The sequence below is a fragment of the Oncorhynchus kisutch genome, linkage group LG13, assembly GCF_002021735.2.
Source record: "Oncorhynchus kisutch isolate 150728-3 linkage group LG13, Okis_V2, whole genome shotgun sequence".
NCBI lineage: Eukaryota > Metazoa > Chordata > Actinopteri > Salmoniformes > Salmonidae > Oncorhynchus > Oncorhynchus kisutch.
The window spans coordinates 76,747,398-76,771,717 of record NC_034186.2 but is presented as its reverse complement, the minus strand read 5'-3'; the positions used below and the strand labels follow the sequence as shown (position 1 = coordinate 76,771,717).

Genomic DNA, 24,320 nt, shown 5'->3' with positions numbered 1-24,320 from the left:
AAAACAGTTCTAACCATTTATGGAGGCCACAACCAACACAGTTCTAACCATTTATGGAGGCCACAACCAACACAGTTCTAACCATTTATGGAGGCCACAACCAACACAGTTCTAACCATTTATGGAGGCCACAACCAACACAGTTCTAACCATTTATGGAGGCCACAACCAACACAGTTCTAACCATTTATGGAGGCCACAACCAACACAGTTCTAACCATTTATGGAGGCCACAACCAACACAGTTCTAACCATTTATGGAGGCCACAACCAACACAGTTCTAACCATTTATGGAGGCCACAACCAACACAGTTCTAACCATTTATGGAGGCCACAACCAACACAGTTCTAACCATTTATGGAGGCCACAACCAACACAGTTCTAACCATTTATGGAGGCCACAACCAAACCAAATATAAATGTACTTACTGAATGGTGTTTTCTTTTTGGATGTAGAGTAGAATATGTAACCGCAGTATGTTCAGCAGGAGAAGAGTGTATGTGTCCTCTCTCCCTCCCTCCCTCCTTCTCTCTCTCCCTCCCTCCCTCCTGGGAGGTTACCTGTACAGGTGTCAGACCAGGTGCCTACGCTCTGTGTGTGTGTGTCTCATACAAGCCCGAGTATTGTGTGTGGGAATGATATGTTGGCCATGTTACAGTAATCAGGCCTTAGTTCACAGTCATTTCATGTCAAAGACAATCATTATCATACTATATCAGAGAGAAATACATTCTCAGAGAATAAATGTTTTGTGTCTTGGAAAAAGGCTTAAAATCTCTATTACGTAATCTTTTCAACTGACTCAAACACAGGTGAACTTTCAAATACACATTAACATGAAAACATCAAACCCTGAACAAGTGATTAGTTGCAACTTGTACCTACTCCAACATGAGTACATTTAAATGTAACCGTTATTTAACTAGGCATGTCAGTTAAGAACAAATTCTTATTTACAATGACGGCATACCCCGGCCAAACCTGGACGATGCTGGGCCAATTGTGCACCGCCCCATGGGACTTCCAATCACAGCCAGTGTGATGCAGCCTGGATTCAAACCAGGGACTACAGTGACGCCTCTTGCACTGGGATGCAGTGCCTTAGACCGCTGCGCCACTCAGGATCCCATAAATATAATCATCATGACTGGACATTAGGTGTACCAACAACATTGACACACCAAACGTACTTTCCCTACCTCACAGTTACATATGGCTACACACACAGCAGACTATGGTACTGTAGGTTACCACACAGAGAGGCCAGTTGTAAGGTTCTGTTCCTAAACCTAGCAGCAGATACAGTGGCCTACCCTCCCCATGGAGCAGGCTGACTGATAAACAACAAGCCAGCTCACTGCAATCCCCCAGGATTCATCTCTAATGAGCAGTAATGATGACACTCATTAGGAAAAGGAACAGTACATGTAGCAGTACAGTTACCTGCTTGTTCCTGCTTTAAAGACTTATTTGGCATTGTCATGCATGAGGGGTTGCTGGCTAAAGCAGAAACAGAAAGGCTACCAAGGTACATGCATGGTGCAGTGGCATGCTTCTGAACATGAACAACAATAGTTGAGTATCCATCCAATGTAGCTAAATAAGGGGTGCATTCTAAAGAGAAATGGCGTTACGGGGCAAACCACCACCTGCACGCAGAGCCAGAGCCAAAACATCTGTTTATTTTTCAAATGACCAGAGGGTGGCAGCAGAATCAAGAAAGCTAAAACCACCTATGCAGCTACCGCGCTTTCGCATGTCCGGTTATGATCCAGATCGTGGAGCGATAGATACCGTAATCCGCGCTAATAAAGCACGTGTGATACGCAAACGAACACTGGCTGAAACGAATCATGGACCAGCTTTAGTAGTAGTAGGCTATACATATATATATATATGTCCACATGTTTGGTGTTAGAGGTTATTAATAGATAAGATAAGCCTACAGACTGACCCCTATAGATAAGGTAAGCCTACAGACTGTCCCCTATAGATAAGGTAAGCCTACAGACTGACCCCTATAGATAAGGTAAGCCTACAGACTGTCCCCTATAGATAAGGTAAGCCTACAGACTGTCCCCTATAGATAAGGTAAGCCTACAGACTGACCCCTATAGATAAGGTAAGCCTACAGACTGTCCCCTATAGATAAGGTAAGCCTACAGACTGTCCCCTATAGATAAGGTAAGCCTACAGACTGTCCCCTATAGATAAGGTAAGCCTACTGAGCCCATGTGTTCTACAGTGAGCTCTCAACCAAGTGCAGCACTGTTCTTTTAAAGTTTTACACATGATAGTTTAAAATGCTACATAACATCCTCTGGTAAATTTGACACGGTGACTGCTCTATTTTCATTTTATTTAGAAATATTATTAACATAAATTGGCCGAAATGCACTTCGAGATGCGCAGTCGAGAACTTTCCAGACTCTCAGGAGGAACAGCCGGAGAAACGCCACCCCTCCAGCAAGTGGAGTGGGATGCGCGTGTCAAATTTGAAGTAGACTAGAGGCGGAGAGGGTATAGGACTGCACGCGTCGGTAGATAGCAGTGGGACTAGAGCACATACCGGGCCCGGTACCAAAGGATACACCCACCACGTAAGTTTATTTTCATTGTAGCCTGTCGGTTGGGTTGTGGAACGTATAATTCCGCTTTCATAACGTTCCTAGTCTTTGGTATGGAATTGCATCACATGGTCAAGCGGTTGTAGGCTATAGCATCTTTTTTTTGTATGGAATATAACCGAAATATCAGAGCCATATTTAGCCTATATAGCCTATTTATTTGGATATATCCTACTGTTCTGATAGACCCTAGATTGTTTTTGGCCAGACGATTTTCTGACCCATCTCTATAACCCTGTCGGGAGTTTCAGAAGCTACGCGCCCAGATAAGGAACAGGTTGACGTTTGTCATGAATCTTGCCCTGGAGGCAGAACTGAGACATGTCAGCTGCAATGTCAACATTTTTTCTTGCTTTTTGGTCTTCATTTAACGTTACATTAGGGTTAGCAGTGTGGTTAAGGTTAGGTTTTCAAATCCGATTTTATGACTTTGTGGCTGTGCCAGCTAGTGATCACTCTGCAGAGCTGCCTCCAGGGTAAGATTCATGACAATAAATGCCAACCTGCGGATTGGGAAAGGAATGATTCGAACCACCTATTCCCGGACGATAGAGGCTCCAGATCCCACGTTGCCAACAAACTGAGAGACCGTTATGCAGTTTGTTGATCTATACATATATTAACACTATAAATTATTTCAACCCAAGATTAACACCAAAGTTAACATGGTACTGGTAATTCTTTGTCTCTATTCCACTGGATGGTCATTGTGATGAGTCTGTGTAATCCGGTGTAATCCTCCTCTGCCTGTTTGTGTGAATCTCTCTCTCTCTCTCTCTCTCTCTCTCTCTCTCTCTCTCTCGCTCTCTGTGTGTCTCTCTCTCTCTCTCTCTCATCTCTCGATCTTTCTCTTGGTTATATTTGCCTTTCTACAGTACTCTTTTCCTCCTCTCTCTCTCTCTCTCTCTCTCTCTCTCTCTCTCTCTCTCTCTCTCTCTCTCTCTCAGTTGCAATGAAGGACGTGTGTTTCCAGTGTTATCACACAAAATGCCCAGAGGTGGCCATATTTTATGATCTTAATGGTGATCTGAACAAGAATCTGCTGGTGCCAGGCCCTTTCCAGAAATGCACCTCCACTCCCTATCCTCCATCTGGGAAGTGCACCATGTGTCTCCAGGATGATTATTCTTATGCTTTGTGCAGAAGTGTGTCAGAGAGCCTCCAGCCTGCCCTGGAGGCCAACAGCACAGCTGTTACCAACTATAAACAAACCAGTGAGTGTCTCTGAAGGCCCAAGATAATACAATGTGGAAGAAATGCTAGTGGGTAGAGTGAATAAATCGATGGTCCTGGATGTCAATAATCCCAGGGGGCTATAGGAAGTAGGCTTTATTATAGAGCATGAGAACTCTGTTAACCAAACCAAAAACGAATTTCTATAATGTATGTGATCTGTCTGTCAGTTGTTGCATTTAGGCTAATCAACCCTGTTTTTCAGATTGCTCTGCCATTGGCATCGCGTCAACTACTGTGAATGGTGAGTCATTGATTCAAACATTCTGTATTATTTTCACAAACTGGCTGTAGAGAATCTTATGTTAATTTTACACAGCACTTTTATGCAGTGTCCCTTGCTGAGTTGAACACTAAGGTCAGGAGTCAGTCTGATTGAGCTTTGCCCACAATACGTGTTTTAAATGTATTGTTCCTGTGTTCACGGAGACCACAATCATGGGGGCTGAATTGAAAATGACCATAAAATGGCACATTGTCCAAATTCGCAATTGGATTGAATCCCATCCTAACTTTGACAGCGAGCCTTAATTATTCTGTATATAGTTCAGTGAAAACAAGTCTGGCTGTTCTGACAATTTCCCTCTGACAGACAAATCTACTCCTCAGTGGCTTTGCAAATTGTACTGTCTGTCTTTTGTAATTTTATTAATCCGTTGATTTGATTAATGCTTCATGCTTTATTATTCCTCCTCATTGTAAATAATTAGTCCTCCAAATGTAATATGATACATACTTATTCCATCATTTTGTGTTCCTTTATCTGTTGTTCTTAAGGGGGTGAACTGTGGTGGTGTTTACTGATCCTTGTCCTGGTCGTCATTTGCATTTGCATTGGCATTGCTTACTGGTGTATCAAGAAGCGCAAAATAAATAGAAACCATGTCGTATGAGGGTGAGTGTGTTCTGACTGTAAAGATATACAGTGGGGCAAAAAAGTATTTAGTCAGCCACCAATTGTGCAAGTTCTCCCACTTAAAAAGATGAGAGAGGCCTGTAATTTTCATCATAGGTGCACTTCAACTATGACAGACAAAATTAGAAAACAAAATCCAGAAAATCACATTGTAGGATTTTAAATTAATTTATTTGCAAATTATGGTGGAAAATAAGTATTTGGTCACCTACAAACAAGCAAGATTTCTGTCTCTCACAGACCTGTAACTTCTTCTTTAAGAGGCTCCTCTGTCCTCCACTCGTTACCTGTATTAATGGCACCTGTTTGAATTTGTTATCAGTATAAAAGACACCTGTCCACAACCTCAAACAGTCACACTCCAAACTCTACTTTGGCCAAGACCAAAGAGCTGTCAAAGGACACCAGAAACAAAATTGTAGACCTGCACCAGGCTGGGAAGACTGAATCTGCAATAGGTAAGCAGCTTGGTTTGAAGAAATCAACTGTGGGAGCAATTATTAGGAAATGGAAGACATACAAGACCACTGATAATCTCCCTCGATCTGGGGCTCCACGCAAGATCTCACCCCGTGGGGTCAAAATGATCACAAGAACAGTGAGCAAAAATCCCAGAACCACACGGGGGGACCTAGTGAATGACCTGCAGAGAGCTGGGACCAAAGTAACAAAGCCTACCATCAGTAACACACTACGCCGCCAGGGACTCAAATCCTGCAGTGCCAGACGTGTCCCCCTGCTTAAGCCAGTACATGTCCAGGCCCGTCTGAATTTTGCTAGAGAGCATTTGGATGATCCAGAAGAAGATTGGGAGAATGTCATATGGCCAGATGAAACCAAAATATAACTTTTTGGTAAAAACTCAACTCGTTGTGTTTGGAGGACAAAGAATGCTGAGTTGCATCCAAAGAACACCATACCTACTGTGAAGCATGGGGGTGGAAACATCATGCTTTGGGGCTGTTTTTCTGCAAAGGGACCAGGACGACTGATCCGTGTAAAGGAAAGAATGAATGGGGCCATGTATCGTGAGATTTTGAGTGAAAACATCCTCCATCAGCAAGGGCATTGAAGATGAAACGTGGCTGGGTCTTTCAGCATGACAATGATCCCAAACACACCGCCCAGGCAACGAAGGAGTGGCTTCGTAAGAAGCATTTCAAGGTCCTGGAGTGGCCTAGCCAGTCTCCAGATCTCAACCCCATAGAAAATCTTTGGAGGGAGTTGAAAGTCCGTGTTGCCCAGCAACAGTACCAAAACATCACTGCTCTAGAGGAGATCTGCATGGAGGAATGGGCCAAAATACCAGCAACCGTGTGTGAAAACCTTGTGAAGACTTACAGAAAACGTTTGACCTCTGTCATTGCCAACAAAGGGTATATAACAAAGTATTGAGATAAACTTTTGTTATTGACCAAATACTTATTTTCCACCATAATTTGCAAATAAATTCATAAAAAATCCTACAATGTGATTTTCTGGATTTTTTTTCTCATTTTGTCTGTCATAGTTGAAGTGTACCTATGATGAAAATTACAGGCCTCTCTCATATTTTTAAGTGGGAGAACTTGCACAATTGGTGGCTGACTAAATACTTTTTTGCCCCACTGTAGCTTATGATTATAATGTCACTGAGGACCTGACCAACAGACACCTCATAAATACTGTGATTATGTCACTGAGGACCTGACCACCACATTCCTAGGTACTGCTTCCTACAACCTTTTCATTCTCTCTTCCCTCTCTCTTTCTTTTTTTCTGCAGGAGAAAGTGACAGGGACAGCACTCAGGACTACCCATCCCTTAACCAAGCTGTTTGGACCAAACCACCAGAGACACGGACAACCCTCAGGACTACCCATCCCTTAACCAAGCTGTTTGGACCAAACCACCAGAGACACGGACAACCCTCAGGACTACCCATCCCTAAACCAAGCTATTTGGACCCAACCACCAGAGACAGGGACAGCACTCAGGACTACCCATCCCTTAACCAAGCTGTTTGGACCCAACCACCAGAGACACAGACAACCCTCAGGACTACCCATCCCTAAACCAAGCTATTTGGACCCAACCACCAGAGACAGGGACAGCACTCAGGACTACCCATCCCTAAACCAAGCTGTTTGGACCAAACCACCAGAGACAGGGACAGCACTCAGGACTACCCATCCCTTAACCAAGCTGTTTGGACCCAACCACCAGAGACACAGACAACCCTCAGGACTACCCATCCCTTAACCAAGCTGTTTGGACCAAACCGACAGGGACAACCCTCAGGACTACCCATCCCTTAACCAAGCTGTTTGGACCCAACCACCAGAGACAGGGACAACCCTCAGGACTACCCATCCCTTAACCAAGCTATTTGGACCCAACCACCAGAGACAGGGACAGCACTCAGGACTACCCATCCCTTAACCAAGCTGTTTGGACCAAACCACCAGAGACAGGGACAACCCTCAGGACTACCCAAACCCCCAGATCAGGATGCTGCTGGATTGTCTCTGCCTTCATTCCATCTCTTTAACTCTTCTTACAGTTGTAATCTTTTTATACATTTTCATATTCAGATTCCTGTATAACAGTACCTGTAAACCAATGCCTTGCATAATTTTTACTCTAATTGTACTAACATCAGCTGGCTGAAGCGAAGTCTTAGGAGTGCTAATGGGAATAAATCAGGTTTAGGAAAATGTCATGCCACGCAAAGAAAATGGTCTAATTCACTACGTACTGTACCGTGAGTATCACAAGTATTCTGGATATGCTTGACATCGGCAAAGACTGGGGAGTTGTTCAGGATAAAAATAAATGGGATGGAGCTAAGCCCAGGCAAAATCCTAGTGTAAAACATGCTTCAGTCTGCTTTACATCAGACACTAGGAGAGGAATTCACCCTTCAATAACCTATAACACAAGGCGAAATCGACTTTGCAGTTGCTTACCAAGAAGACAGTGAATGTTCCTGAGTGGCCAAGTTACAGTTTTGATTTAAATCTGCTTGAAAATGTAGGGCAAGACTGAATAATTGCTGTCTAGCCATGATCCCCAACACCTTGACAGAGCTTGAAGAATTTTGAAAAGAATGATGGGGAAAATATTGCACATGTACCCAAGAAGACTAACAGCTGTAATCCCTGCCAAAGGTGTTTCTAACATGTATTGGCTCAGGTGAATACTTATGTAATCAAGGTATATTAGTGTTTTATATTTTTACAAATGTTTTATTTAAAAAAATGTTTTATTTTGGCATGACAAGAGTATTTTGTGTGGATCATTGACAAAAAAATGACAATGAATTTCATTTGAATCCCATATTATGTAAAGAAATCCAAGGGAGTTGAATGATAGTGTATTATTATAGTACTCTACTAAAGTGTTGGAGATGCAGTGTGTCAGAAAAGGATCATGAAATATTAACTTCTCTTTTTTTAACTTTCTCAAATAAATTGAAATTTTTAATGTGTTGCATTTACTGCCACCGTTCTGGTGTCACACATAATATATCTGGGTATACACATGTTTCAGCTGCGTCTATCGCTCATGTTTGATACTCATTGTTTTATTGGAAGTAGAGTTTCTATGCGCACCAGTGAAATAGTTTTTAAACATTTCCTAGAACAGTGAGGCTATAGGCCTACTGGTAAAATGAGGGAGTACTTCAGGCTCACTCCTGGCAGAGCAAAATTCAGTTGGTGGAACAGTAAAACCAAAAAAGGTTGAACCACTGCCCTAAATAATTACATTTCTCCTACATAGACCTGTGTGACGGCATGGATGTACTTTATTCAGCTGTCTGAATAATATAAATCCAGGTCTGTTGGCCTGGTAAACTTGCCTTTCCAGCTGTCTGAATAATATAAATCCTGGTCTGTTGGCCTGGTAAACTTGCCTTTCCAGCTGTCTGAATAATATAAATCCTGGTCTGTTGGCCTGGTAAACTTGCCTTTCCAGCTGTCTGAATAATATAAATCCAGGTCTGTTGGCCTGGTAAACTTGCCTTTCCAGCTGTCTGAATAATATAAATCCTGGTCTGTTGGCCTGGTAAACTTGCCTTTCCAGCTGTCTGAATAATATAAATCCTGGTCTGTTGGCCTGGTAAACTTGCCTTTCCAGCTGTCTGAATAATATAAATCCTTGTCTGTTGGCCTGGTAAACTTGCCTTTCCAGCTGTCTGAATAATATAAATCCTGGTCTGTTGGCCTGGTAAACTTGCCTTTCCAGCTGTCTGAATAATATAAATCCTGGTCTGTTGGCCTGGTAAACTTGCCTTTCCAGCTGTCTGAATAATATAAATCCTGGTCTGTTGGCCTGGTAAACTTGCCTTTCCAGCTGTCTGAATAATATAAATCCTGGTCTATTGGCCTGGTAAACTTGCCTTTCCAGCTGTCTGAATAATATAAATCCTGGTCTGTTGGCCTGGTAAACTTGCCTTTCCAGCTGTCTGAATAATATAAATCCTGGTCTGTTGGCCTGGTAAACTTGCCTTTCCAGCTGTCTGAATAATATAAATCCAGGTCTGTTGGCCTGGTAAACTTGCCTTTCCAGCTGTCTGAATAATATAAATCCTGGTCTATTGGCCTGGTAAACTTGCCTTTCCAGCTGTCTGAATAATATAAATCCAGGTCTGTTGGCCTGGTAAACTTGCCTTTCCAGCTGTCTGAATAATATAAATCCTGGTCTGTTGGCCTGGTAAACTTGCCTTTCCAGCTGTCTGAATAATATAAATCCAGGTCTGTTGGCCTGGTAAACTTGCCTTTCCAGCTGTCTGAATAATATAAATCCTGGTCTGTTGGCCTGGTAAACTTGCCTTTCCAGCTGTCTGAATAATATAAATCCTGGTCTGTTGGCCTGGTAAACTTGCCTTTCCAGCTGTCTGAATAATATAAATCCTGGTCTGTTGGCCTGGTAAACTTGCCTTTCCAGCTGTCTGAATAATATAAATCCTGGTCTGTTGGCCTGGTAAACTTGCCTTTCCAGCTGTCTGAATAATATAAATCCTGGTCTGTTGGCCTGGTAAACTTGCCTTTCCAGCTGTCTGAATAATATAAATCCAGGTCTATTGGCCTGGTAAACTTGCCTTTCCAGCTGTCTGAATAATATAAATCCTGGTCTATTGGCCTGGTAAACTTGCCTTTTCAGCAGTTACAGTAACAAAGGTGACACGGTTTACAAGCACTTGCATTAACATCTGCCAACCATGTGTATGTGACCAATAACATCTGCCAACCATGTGTATGTGACCAATAACATCTGCTAACCATGTGTATGTGACCAATAACATCTGCCAACCATGTGTATGTGACCAATAACATCTGCTAACCATGTGTATGTGACCAATAACATCTGCCAACCATGTGTATGTGACCAATAACATCTGCTAGCCATGTGTATGTGACCAATAACATCTGCTAACCATGTGTATGTGACCAATAACATCTGCTAACCATGTGTATGTGACCAATAACATCTGCCAACCATGTGTATGTGACCAATAACATCTGCTAGCCATGTGTATGTGACCAATAACATCTGCTAGCCATGTGTATGTGACCAATAACATCTGCTAACCATGTGTATGTGACCAATAACATCTGCTAACCATGTGTATGTGACCAATAACATCTGCTAACCATGTGTATGTGACCAATAACATCTGCTAACCATGTGTATGTGACCATTAACATCTGCTAACCATGTGTATGTGACCAATAACATCCGCTAACCATGTGTATGTGACCAATAACATCTGCTAACCATGTGTATGTGACCAATAACATCTGCTAACCATGTGTATGTGACCAATAACATCTGCTAACCATGTGTATGTGACCAATAACATATGCTAGCCATGTGTATGTGACCAATAACATCTGCTAACCATCTGTATGTGACCAATAACATCTGCTAACCATGTGTATGTGACCAATAACATCTGCTAACCATGTGTATTTGACCAATAACATCTGCTAACCATGTGTATGTGACCAATAACATCTGCTAGCCATGTGTATGTGACCAATAACATCTGCTAACCATCTGTATGTGACCAATAACATCTGCTAACCATGTGTATGTGACCAATAACATCTGCTAACCATGTGTATGTGAGCAATAACATCTGCTAACCATGTGTATGTGACCATTAACATCTGCTAACCATGTGTATGTGACCAATAACATCTGCTAACCATGTGTATGTGACCAATAACATCTGCTAACCATGTGTATGTGACCATTAACATCTGCTAACCATGTGTATGTGACCAATAACATCTGCTAACCATGTGTATGTGACCAATAACATCTGCTAACCATGTGTATGTGACCATTAACATCTGCTAACCATGTGTATGTGACCAATAACATCTGCTAACCATGTGTGTGTGACCATTAACATCTGCTAACCATGTGTATGTGACCAATAACATCTGCTAACCATGTGTATGTGACCAATAGCATCTGCTAACCATGTGTATGTGACCAATAACATCTGCTAACCATGTGTATGTGACCAATAACATTTGATTTGAACATTAATACCACATTCTGTAGTATTAACTAAGTGACTCCAACTTCAACTCAGGATTGAAATACGACATAAGCCACTAAGAGCAGTTTACCAGGCCAACAGACCACAAATGTTATCCATTTGTTTGTATGCTGTTAACATTGTATGCTGTTAAAATGTATGACATTTTAATATTTGATTATTAACCAATGATATTAGGCCACTCTTGGCCATGATTACAGACACCTGTGTCTTTTGACACTATATAAACAAGTCATCCCGCAGTGTTTGTGATTATACCCTGATGAAGACAGCTTGGCTGTCGAAACGTTAGTAATTAAATGATTGCATCTGAGCTCCTAGAGTGTGTGGCTCTCTTTTATTTTCAACAAACCACAAATGTCAGGGAAGGTAAGCCACAGCCTTCGCCTTCTGTGATCCAGTCGAGGCTTCTCAGAGGAAGGGGAAGGGGAGGACCAGTGAATTTCAGAAACAAAGAAAATTGTGAAACATCAAAGATCAAACTATAATAAATATTTTCATGTGTCACCAAATAATTGATTAAAACACATTGTTTTGCAATGAAGGGTCTACAGTAGCCTCTGCAGCACTCTGTAGGGTAGCACCATGGTGTAGCCAGAGGACAGCTAGCTTCTGTCCTCCTCTGGGTACATTGACTTCAATACAAAACCCAGGAGGCTCATAGTTCTAACCTCCCTGTGCTGGTTAAGTGCAAGTGCTGGTCATTTTTTTACTAGTTATTTAACTTATTACATTTTTGGGGGTAGGGTGTCGAGGTGGGGAGGAGGATTATTTAAGACACTGAATAGGTAGTGTTTTAGATGTTTTATGAAGATGGACAGGGCTCTGCTGTCCTAGCTTCTGGGGGAAGCTTGTTTCACCAATCGGTGGCCAGGACAGAGAAGAGCTCGGACTGGGCTGAGCGGGAGCTGCCCTCCAGTAGGGATGGGAAGGCCAAGAGACCTGAGGTGGCAGAACGGAGTGCTCGGGTTGGGGTGTAGGGTTTGAGCATAGCCTGAAGGTAGGGAGAGATAGTTCCTGTCGCTCTTCCGTAGGTAAGCACCATGGTCTTGGAGTGGATGCAGTCACTGCTTTGATGTTTTCAGAGGACAACCGGGTGTTGTCCAGGGTCACGCCAAGGTTGTTTGCACTCTGGAAGGGCAACACTGTGGAGTTGTCAACCGTGATGGATAGGTCTTTGAGCAGGCAGGTCTTCCTTGGAGGAAGAGTACTCCCGTCTTTTCGAGGTTAAGGTGGTGGGCCGACATTAAAGTTGAGATATCTGCCAGGCGCACAGAGATGAGTGTCGCCACCTGGGTGTCAAAAGGGGTAAGGAGAAAAGTAGTTGAGTGTCATCCGTATAGCAATGATAGGAGAGACCATATGAGGATATGACGGAGACAAGTGACTTGGTGTATAAAGAGAAAAGGAGATGGCCAAGAACCGAGCCCTGGGGGACACCAGTAGTGAGAGTACGTGGTGCAGACACAGATCCTCTCCATGTCACCTGGTAGGAGCGGCCTACCAGGTAGGATGCAATCCAAGAGTGTGCAGAGCCTGAGACGTCCAGCCCTGAGAGGGTGGAGAGGAGGATCTGATGATTCACGGTGTCAAAGGCAGCATACAGATCTAAGAGGATGAGAACAGAGGAGAGAGAGTCCGCTATGGCAGTGTGGAGAGCCTCCGTGACCCAGAGAAGAGCAGTCTCGGTTGAGTGACCCGTCTTGACTCAAAAAGAGAATGACATTACTCTAAAATGGAGAAACGATAGAGAGAGAGAGAGAGAGAGAAAGAGCTAGCAACCCAGCTTAAACAGAGAGCAATGCTATGTTAGCTAGGTGGCTATGGCTATCCAACACTGGAACTCTTCCAAGTCAAGGTAAGCTTTTGGTTTTATTAATTTGTTGTCACCGGGGGCTGCCGGTGTAACTGCTAAGGTACCTTAGGCTAGTTCTCCTACCCTCTCAACCAACTACCTTTCCTGTTTACCTTCCTGACTCCAAATCAAATTGTATTTGTCACATGCGCCGAATACAAGCCCCCAACCAACAATACAGTTTAGAAAATAGTCTGGTCGGCCATTTGATGAATTGTTCAGCAGTCTTATGATTCGGGGGTAGAAGCTGTTAAGGAGCCTTTTGGACCGAGACTTGGCGCTCCGGGACCACTTGCCGTGCGGTAGCAGAGAGAACAGTCTATGACTTGGGTGACTAGAGTCTTTGACAATTTTTTGGGTCTTCCTCTGACACTGCCTAGTATATTCAGTTGAATTTGGAAGTTTACATACACCTTAGCCAAATTCATTTAAACTCAGTTTTTCCACAATTCCTGACATTTAATCCTAGTAAAAATTCCCTGTTTAAGGTCAGTTAGGATCACCACTTTATTTTAAGAATGTGAAATTTCAGAATAATAGTAGAGAGAATTATTTATTTCAGCTTTTATTTCTTTCATCACATTCCCAGTGGGTCAGAAGTTTACATATACTCAATTAGTATTTGGTAGCATTGCCTTTAAATTGTTTAACTTGGGTCAAATGTTTCAGGTAGCCTTCCACAAGTTTTGGTGAATTTTGGCCCATTCCTCCTGACAGAGCTGGTGTAACTGAGTCACGCTTTTTCAGTTCTGCCCACAAATTGTCTATGGGATTGAGGTCGGGGCTTTGTGATGGCCACTCCAATACCTTGACCTTGTTGTCCTTAAGCCATTTTGCCACAACTTTGGATGTATGCTTGGGGTCATTGTCCATTTGGAAGACCCATTTGCGACCAAGCTTTAAGTTCCAGACTGATGTCATGAGATGTACATCACTGGGGCCAAGCTTCCTGCCATCCAGGACACTTAGGTTGTGCTTTTTTTGAAAATTCCAGAAAATGATGTCATGGCTTTAGAAGCTTCTGATCGGTTAATTGACATCATTTGAGTCAATTGGAGGTCTACCTGTGGATGTATTTCAAGGCCTACCTTCAAACGCAGTGCCTCTTTGCTTGACATCATGGGAAAATCAAAAGAAATCAGAAAATAAATTGTAGACCTCCACAAGTCTGGTTCATCAATTTCCAAATGCCTGAAGGTACCATGTTCATCTGTACAAACAATAGTACGCAAGTACAAATACCATGGGACCACGCAGCCGTCATACCGCTCAGGAAGGAGACACGTTCTGTCTCCTAGAGATGAACATACTTTGGTGCGAAAAGTGAAAATCGATCCCAGAACAACAGCAAAGGACCTTGTGAAGATGCTGAAGGAAACAGGTACAAAATAATCTGTATCCACAGTAAAAACGAGTCCTATATCGACATAAACTGAAAGACTGCTCAGCAAGGAAGAAGACACTGCTTCAAAACCGACATAAAAATGTCCGACTACGGTTTGCAACTGCACATGGGTGACAAAGATCGTACTTTTTGGGGAAATGTCCTCTGGTCTGATGAAACAGAAATTGAACTAGCCATAATGACCATCGTTATGTTTGGAGGAAAAAGGGGGAGGCTTGCAAGCCAAAGAACACCATCCCAACCGTGAAGCACGGGTGGCAGCATCATGCTGTGGGGGTGCTTTGCTGCAGGAGAGATGGGTGCACTTCACAAAATAGATAGCTTCATGAGGAAGGAACATTATGTGGATATATTGAGGATCTGGGGACCCATGCCAAATCTTTTCAGTCTCCTGAGGGGGAAAGGGGTGCCATCTTCACAACTTTCTTGGTGTGTTTGGACCATGATAGCTTGTTGGTGATGTAGACACCAAGGAACATGAAACTCTCGACCTGCTCCACTACAGCCTTGTCGATGTGAATGGGGGCATGTTCAACCCTAATTTTCCTGTAGTCCACGATCATCTCCTTTGTCTTGCTCACGTTGAGGGAGAGGTTGTTGTCCTGGCACCATTCTGCAAGGTCTCTGACCTCCTCCCTATAGGCTGTCTCATCGATGTCAGTGATCAGGCCTACCACTGTTGTGTTGTCAGCAAACTTAATGATGGTGTTGGAGTCGTGCTTGGCCACGCAGTCGTGGGTGAACAGGGAGTACAGGAGGGGACTAAACACGCACCCCTGAAGGGCCCCCGTGTTGAGGATCAGGGTGGCAAATGTGTTGTTACCTACCCTTACCACCTGAGGTTGGCCCATCAGGAAGTCCAGGATCCAGTTGCAGAGGGAGGTGTTCAGTCCCAGGGTCCTTAGCTTAGTGATGAGATTTGTGGGCACTATGGTGTTGAACGCTGAGCTGTAGCATATATGGGCTGTTTAGGTAAACGATCTATAACACAACTGATTAAACTAATCAACTGACTGTTAATGGGCTTTAATTTAGACCATGATTAGTTTGAATCAGTGTTTTACCATAAAGCTGGACTGTAACAAAAGTGTCCTGCCCTGCTTTAGATAACCAATAAGTGTTGAAGATACTCCGCAACAGCAACCAGAAACACCATAAATAATGAAATACAATGAGCGTGTACATTATGATTAAGAACCCCACCCCACACCAGACCTCTGGATCACAATGCTGCCCCTCTCTGACACCAGTCTGAAACATGACACCTCACCTACAGTCTGATCTAAATGCATAAGAACTACTAAAGAAGAATAAACACTCTCCACTAGTATAATCTAAAACATTAGATTCATAACTTTAACTTTTTCCAGAGACCTTGGAAAACAATGAGCAGATAGCTGTGGACAACAGACTACTGTTAGATATCAGGGCAAATAAACAGGTTATAGCCTGACAGGGTAGCCTATGAGGAGGGTTAGGAGTGTCTGACAAGTTGTAATAAAATATTAACTAAACCTCCAGGGAATGATTAAATAAACAGCAATGCAACTGAACCGGTTCCCCCTTGGGATAACATATTTCTACTACTGCATATTAAGAGAAGCATCTTCAAGCATGTCAAGCAAATAAGCTCTGACAACACAAATATGTCCAAAGCAAAACCACCCTCTGTGGCACATAAACATTTCTGACACTCTATTAACCAAACAAAATAAACAGTTTTCCTTTTCACTCCAACCTCAGTGGGCTCCTGAGTGGCGCAGCTGTCTAAGGCACTGCATCTCATTGATTGAGGCGTCACTACAGACACCCTGGTTTGATTCCAGGCTGTATCACAACCGGCTGTGATTGGGAGTCCCATAGGACAGCGCACAATTGGCCCAGTGTCGTCCAGGTTTGGCCGGTGTAGGCCGTCATTGTAAATCAGAATTTGTTCTTAAATGACTTGCCTAGTTAAATAAATAAAGGTTCATAAAAAACTGATTCAGTTCATCAAGCAGATAATTATTAGAATCAGGTGTGCTAGATTAGATTTGGAGTGAAAACCTACCAGACAGTAGCTCTCCATGAACAGGGTTGGAAATCCCTGATATAAAACATTATACTCACAACTTTCACATTACCAGAGACTTTGGAAACAGTGAGCATATAGCTGTGGATAACAGACTTGTGTGAGCTATCAGGACAAATAACCAGGGTTATAGACTGAATGTGCAGCCTTTAAGGAGGGTTGGGGGGGTATTGAAATGTGTATGTTATTCAGCAGGTTACCATGGACACGGAAGGGAGAGAAGAGGAGGAATGCAAAAACAGGGACACTATAGTACGTGAGGTACACCAAGAAAAATGAAATATTAACCCACTGATCACACTTGTAACATTTGGGCATAGGGAGTCTTGTTTGACCAAAAATGAGTTTGACAATGACTCACCGTCACGTTATTTTAGCTATGATGTTTGAATGTGTTTATCTGCTCTCCTTTCCAGGTTGTTTAGCTCACTGGGGAAGATCAAATATAGTGACCTCAGGACTGTATTGGTGATCACCATATACCAGCTTAACCAATCACAACTGTGTATCAGAGGGGGCCTGTGTTTCTTTAATGTGGAGTGTAGTGACACACCGCCCTGGTATGCTGTGCTCCTTCTGTGCCTACCACTGTGTGTGTGAATGTGTGTGTGTGTGGTATGTGTGTTTGTGTTTGTGTAACTGTGGCAGAGCATGTGGCCGTAAATATGAGTAAAAAGCGCCAAGTCACTACTTGTGTTCCATGCACTGCTACGTTTCCTAGTCCGCTAGCTAAGCTGAACAGGAAGTTGGATAAGCAGAAACCACATCAACAAGCTGGCAAGTTTATTAAAATATGAGAAAAGGTGTTTATATAGTGTATCTACACCCAATCACAAATCTTAACTTTATAAATCACAAAATGTCATACAAAATCTAGGTTATTCAGCAACTACCCCAATTAATTTCCAGACAGTTTTATATAAATATTTTGCTTGTATGTCTGTTTTGTTTGGAGTATGTTGTTCTAGTCTGTGTGTCAGTTTCACAAGCAGCTCCTGACAAACTTAAAGGATCAAATCACCTCACACCAACTCGACCAATTACATCTGTGCTTCAGGGGATTCCCCATTAGCTCCTCCTTCACCATTTTTTCCCACTTGTTTTGCTGGAAGTGGAAAGTGAGTTTATGATTGCCGTTTATAGATGGTAGGTTGTGTTTATCTGTTATCCAGCAGTGTTCAGTTTAACTCTCTAAAGAATAGTAACTAGAGACCACAGCACCACATCACCCAATACCAGCTCAACCAATCACAACTGTGTGAGGATCATCATCAAATGTGGTCTGCATGCAGGAATATGATGTCATGGAATTATGATGAAGCAATTGTTGTTGGCCTTGCCTTGACATGGTCTCAATAGTAAAAACCCTTCAGTCTACGGCCTCTGTCTGGTCTTCATTGAAGGAGTGTAGGCTCAGTATATACCACAGAGAGAACATTGTTCTTCCTCAGCTGGGACCTGTATCAAACACTTACCATCATATTTCTATGACTCAGTGGGGACATCAAATAAAATATTATGGGTCACATACACATATTTAGCAGATGTTATTGCGGGCGTTTGGAAAATGCCTGTGTTTCTAGCTCCAACAGTGCAGTAGTATCTAACAATACACAACATTACACACAAATCTAAAAGTAAAAGAATGGAATTAAGAAATATATAAATATTAGGATGAGCAATGTTGGAGTGTCCGGCTAGTGTTGGCTATTTAAGATTCTGATGGCCTTGAGATTGAAAAAACGCTTCTGTCTCTCTGTCCCAGCTTTGATGCACATGTACTCAACCTGTGGTTGATGTTCTTGATGATCTTTTTCGCCTTCCTGTGACATCAGGTGCTGTTGGTGTCCTGGAGAACAAGTAGTTTGCCCCCGGTGATGCGTTGGGCAGACCGCACCAACCTCTGGAGAGCCCTGTGATTGCGGGCGGTGCAGTTGCTGTACCAGGCGGTGATACAGCCCGACAGAATGCTCTCAATTGTCCATCTGTAAAAGTTTGTGAAGGTTTTTGGGGCCAAGCCAAATTTCTTCAGCCTCCTGAGGTTGAAGAGGCGCTGTTGCCCCTTCTTCACCACTGTCTGTGTGGGTGGACCATTTCAGATTGTCCGTGATGTGTACACTGAGGAACTTGCATCTTTCCACCTGCTCCACTGCGGTCCCGTCGATGTGGTTAGGGGCGTGGCCCTCTGCTGTTTCCTGAAGTCCACGATCAGCTCCTTTGTTTTGTTCACGTTGAGTGAGAGGTTATTTTCCTGGCACCACTCTCCCAGGGCCATCACCTCCCTGCAAGCTGTCTCGTCATTGTTGGTAATCAGGCCTACTACTGTTGTGTCATCTGCAAACTTGCTGATTGAGTTTGAGGCGTGCGTGGCCATGCAGTCACGGGTGAACAGGGAGTACAGGAGGGGGCTGAGCATGCACCCTTGTGGGGCCCCTGTGTTGAGGATCAGCGAAGTGGCGGTGTTGTATCCTACCTTCACCACGTGAAAGACCCAGTTGCACAGGGCGGGGTTCAGACCCAGTTGCACAGGGCGGGGTTCAGACCCAGTGCCCCAAGCTTAATGATGAGCTTGGAGGGTACTATGATGTTGAATGCTAAGCTATAGTGAGGGAACAGCATTCTTACATAGGTATTCCTCTTGTCCAGATGGGAGGAGGCAGTGTGCAGTGCAGTGGCGATTGCATCGTCTGTGCCTCTATTGGGGCGGTAAGCAAATTGAAGTGGGTCTAGGGTGTCAGGTAAGGTAGAGGTGATATGATCAGGTCTGTCTTTAGAATCATCAGGAATTCTGAGAAATCATGTAACTGTATTGAAATACAGATGAAGACAACTCATCTAGGCTGACTGGATTGAAAGGTGGCACCACTTCAGCCCCGTGACCCACTTTAGGTTAACCACAGGTTATTCAACAATTACCCCAATTATTTGGTTTACACTTTATTGGGATAGTCTCAAGTAGATGGCTTGTAGATGTTCAATAACTGTCAACAACATTTAAACCAACTATCCACTAACCCTAGCCTTAACCCTCATCCCAGCCATAACCCTAACCCTTATTCTAAACCTAACCACAACCTACACAAGCATTTGCTTATCAACAGCTAAGAGCCAGGAGGAAGAGAGGTTATACAGCAGTAAATGTGTTTCCTGAAGTCAATCACTAGACTACATTATATCACTGTGAAGTAGTTGGAGTGTTAAGGAAAGATTGACTTGTTAGACAAATGTAATACTGTATGGTGTCAACATCAATCAAACACACACAGAGAGAGAGAGAGAGAGACAGAGAGAGAGCAAGAGAGAGAGACAGACAGAGACAGAGAGAGCGAGAGACAGAGACAGATAGAGAGGGAAAGCCATGGCTGTCCCCAGAATTTCCCTACATCTCTATCGTTGTCTTACACCCAGCTTTGGCAGTAAGCCAGTACATACCGGGGTCAGATAATACACAGAAACCAAGTTAATACACCAGGGGATACATTTAAAGAATGGCTCTTAAATTATATCTAAATAACACAGTCTGAGTAGAGTACAGTACTGTTACAAATGAATTCAATCAAGGGAAAACAGATTAAACCAACAAGACACACAGAGATGAATAGCAGGATGTTTTAACACAAGTTGTTGAGAAGGTTAGCAAAGCAAACATAAATGAGTGTTAAACACATGAGTAATGATTCAATACAAATCAAATCATATTAACAAATACAGTCAGTATCATTCATTATGTAATGTAACAAAAATAAGTAATTTTCTTTAAAAAATTATTAGAAGCCTAATAATGTGTTATATATCCTGTCCGTATTTCTACAACAGCAGTTATGATTCTCTAGCCCCATTTTAACTTCTCCTGCAGGTCTAACACACCCTTAACCTTCCACTTGTAGTTGTCCTTTCAGATCCACAAAGGGAAGTCAACAAGCTCCTAAGGATAGCAGCAAGGTAGCAGTTTGGAATCTGGCTATTTGTTTTGCGCTCACATAGAATATAAACCAATATAAGATGTGGAAAGATGCCAGTCCTACATCCCTCACTATAAGCATTAGCTGACCTAAAGACAACACTCAAATCTGATCTGGGTCAGACGAGCCCATAGGCACAGATCTAGGATCAGCTTCCCGAACACTACTTCATTAGGGGGAAACTTTAAATCCGTGTCTATGGGTCAATTGAATCTACTAAAAGCATGACATTGGATCCATGAGTCACTTCCTCAGTGACTAACAGGAAAACGGTAATACATATCATAATCAGATTTCATGTTCTACTATGTACAACATGTATATTATGTTTATATTACTAGATATATAATGAAGTATTATAATAATACTTGTTTAACAGACAATGTCTAGGCTGAGTGGTGTGAGTAGGTGTGGCTGGGAACTGATGTCACAGTGAACTGGTATGAACTGTTAGGAACTAGTGAAAGAGAGGGGGAAAGGAATGTCATGTTCGTGTGCTGTCTGATACAGAAATCTTTCACCACCCATCTTTACAGTAACTAGAAACACAAATAGTATCACACCGTCTCCACTACCAGGTGACACTATTACTCAACAGACCACAGATTCATTTACCCCCAACATAGTAATATGAGTTTGTATACTGTACATTTGTATGTATGTGTGTTAATATGCCTGGTCACTTAACATAGACTAAAAGTGCAGCTATGGGAATCTAGCTTCCACAGCAAGAGATCCACTGCTGCACTAAAACTGTCTCAGAATGTAATACAAGACAAGCTCAAGCCACTTGCCCATTACAATGCTTTAAAAATTAAAATACACTTTTAAAAACAGTTGGGCAGCTAAAAACACTAAGAACAACCACACACACACCCCCGCGTGCACCCACCCACGCACCACAAAACACACATACACACACACACCCCCGCGTGCACCCACCCACGCACCACAAAACACACACACGGGCACAACACACACACACACACACACACACACACACTCACACCCCCGCGTGCACCCACCCACGCACCACAAAACACACACACGGGCACAACACACACGCACACACACATTTCGCGAGCACCCACCCACGTACCACAAAACACACACACCCCCGCGTGCACCCACCCACTCACCACAAAAACACACACACGGGCACAACACACACGGGCACAACACACACGGGCACAACACACACACACACACACACATTTCGCGCGCACCCACCCACGTACCACAAAACACAACACACACACCCACCCCCGCGTGCACCCACCCACGCACCACAAAACACACACACGGGCACAACACACACACACACACACACCCGGGCACAACACACACACACCCGCGCGCACCCACCCACCCACGCACCACAACACACACACACACACACACGGGCACAACACACACACCCCCGCGCGCACCCACCCACGTACCACAAAACACACACACAGGCACAACACACACACACACACACACACACACACACACACCCGCACGCACGCACCACAAAACACACACACAGGCACAACACACACACACCCCCGCGCGCACCCACCCACGTACCACAAAACACACACACAGGCACAACACACACACACACACCCGCGCGCACACACCCACGCACCACAAAACACACACACAGGCACAACACAACACACACCCCCGCGCGCACCCGCCCACCCACCCACGTACCACAAAACACACACACAGGCACCACACACACACACACACACACACACACACACACACACACACACACACACACACACACACACACACACACACACACACACACACACACACACCCACACACCCACCCACCCACCCACCCACACACACACACCCGCGCGCGCGCGCGCACCCACCCACGCACCACAAAACACACACACAGGCACAAAACATACCCCCAGACCCACGTACACACATTCACACTTTGGTTTCTTCTGCGTTGTCCACATTAACTGAGGTTCGTTGGGTCCTATTCTTGCTCCTGTCAACACATCTGTAACTGAAATACCAAACAGATGTCTTTAGCAATACGTACAAATTCACAAAATAATCATTTATATGCATTCAGTGACTTACAATGTCTCAGTAACCTTGACTAAACTAAAAAACTTTGGACCCCCCCCCCCCCCCCCCCCATACACACCTCTCTCCAGCAAATAACAGTATGATGACTACAGCAAAACATCCCACAGGAACCCAGGCCAGTGTGTGGTACCTTTCATCTGTGTGGGAAAGAGAGAGAGGCTGAGTAAAGGAAGAAGCTAATGATAGGCTTGAGATCAGTAGACTAACAAAGTCTTGTGGCTCACAGATGACCCTGTTACAAACCCAGTCTTCAACATGAGCATTCAGATAACACCCAAATCCATTTCAGAATGAGAGATTTGACTATCAGTGTTGATATAAAGTGCATTCGGAAAGTATTGAGACCCCTGGTGGAAAATAAGTATTTGGTCAATAACAGAAGTTTATCTCAATACTTTGTTATATACCCTTTGTTGGCAATGACAGAGGTCAAACGTTTTCTGTAAGTCTTCACGAGGTTTTCACACACGGTTGCTGGTATTTTGGCCCATTCCTCCATGCAGATCTCCTCTAGAGCTGTGATGTTTTGGGACTGTTGCTGGGCAACTCGAACTTTCAACTCCCTCCAAAGATTTTCTATGGGGTTGAGATCTGGAGACTGGCTAGGCCACTCCAGGACCTTGAAATGCTTCTTATGAAGCCACTCCTTCGTTTGCCCGGGCGGTGTGTTTGGGATCATTGTCATGCTGAAAGGAAAGGAGGTTTTCACTCAAAATCTCACGATACATGGCCCCATTCATTAATTTCTTGACATGGATCAGACGTCCTGGTCCCTTTGCAGAAAAACAGCCCCAAAGCATGATGTTTCCACCCCCATGCTTCACAGTAGGTATGGTGCTCTTTGGATGCAACTCAGCATTCTTTGTCCTCCAAACACGACGAGTTGAGTTTTTACCAAAAAAGTTATATTTTGGTTTCATCTGACCATATGACATTCTCCCAATCTTCTTCTGGATTATCCAAATGCTCTCTAGCAAACGTCAGACGGGCCTGAACATGTACTGGCTTAAGAAGGGGGACAAGTCTGGCACTGCGGGATTTGAGTCCCTGGAGGCGTAGTGTGTTACTGATGGTAGGCTTTGTTACTTTGGTCTCAGCTCTCTGCAGGTCATTCACTACGTCCCCCCGTGTGGTTCTGGGATTTTTGCACACCGTTCTTGTGATCATTTTGACCCCACGGGGTGAGATCTTGCGTGGAGCCCCAGATCGAGGGAGGTTATCAGTGGTCTTGTATGTCTTCCATTTCCTAATAATTGCTCCCACAGTTGATTTCTTCAAACCAAGCTGCTTACCCATTACAGATTCAGTCTTCCCAGCCTGGTGCAGGTCTACAATTTTGTTTCTGGTGTCCTTTGACAGCTCTTTGGTCTTGGCCATAGTGGAGTTTGGAGTGTGACTGTTTGAGGTTGTGGACAGGTGTCTTTTATACTGATAACAAGTTCAAACAGGTGCCATTAATACAGGTAACGAGTGGAGGACAGAGGAGCCTCTTATAGAAGAAGTTACAGGTCTGTGAGAGCCAGAAATCTTGCTTTTTGTATGTGACCAAATACTTATTTTCCACCATAATTTGCAAATAAATTCATAAA

General features: G+C 43.6%; 1 long non-coding RNA gene across 1 annotated transcript; it reads left to right on the top strand.

The window, feature by feature from the left end:
- The first annotated feature begins 1,089 nt into the window (after positions 1-1,089).
- LOC109880878 (uncharacterized) lies at positions 1,090-10,057 on the top strand. The gene is made up of 4 exons (XR_002253763.2): positions 1,090-3,844; positions 4,069-4,107; positions 4,641-4,758; positions 6,544-10,057. It is a non-coding gene; the product is annotated as an uncharacterized LOC109880878 (long non-coding RNA).
- Positions 10,058-24,320: the final 14,263 nt, after the last annotated feature.